The 263-nt window shown below is 35.7% G+C and overlaps 1 protein-coding gene across 1 annotated transcript in view; it reads right to left on the bottom strand.

The window, feature by feature from the left end:
- The window catches only part of LOC119593850 (palmitoyltransferase ZDHHC18-like), a gene marked incomplete at its 5' end in the record, with an annotated part of 40,540 nt that overhangs the window by 2,560 nt on the left and 37,717 nt on the right, over positions 1 to 263 (bottom strand).

Raw genomic sequence — 263 nt, 5'->3', positions numbered from 1 at the left:
GACTGCTTTATTGAGGGGGGCGGGGGAAGGTACAAGCAAGGTGTGAGCATGGAGTGATGACCTCACCTCATCCACATTCTTGAAACTATTCTGGCCATATAAAGGTAATTCAACTTTATATGATGATTCTGATAAGAGAGACATTAGACTAAAAAGGTAGAATATACAAGTACTGTGCTTATTATGTTCTTTCAACAGCCCTTGAAAAATCATAATTCAAATTAACAAATTTACAATAATGTCATAAGATACAATATGCAACC

This window comes from Penaeus monodon, chromosome 32, assembly GCF_015228065.2.
Source record: "Penaeus monodon isolate SGIC_2016 chromosome 32, NSTDA_Pmon_1, whole genome shotgun sequence".
NCBI lineage: Eukaryota > Metazoa > Arthropoda > Malacostraca > Decapoda > Penaeidae > Penaeus > Penaeus monodon.
The sequence above is the reverse complement of the archived record's forward strand: the minus strand, read 5'-3'. Positions and strand labels throughout refer to the sequence as shown.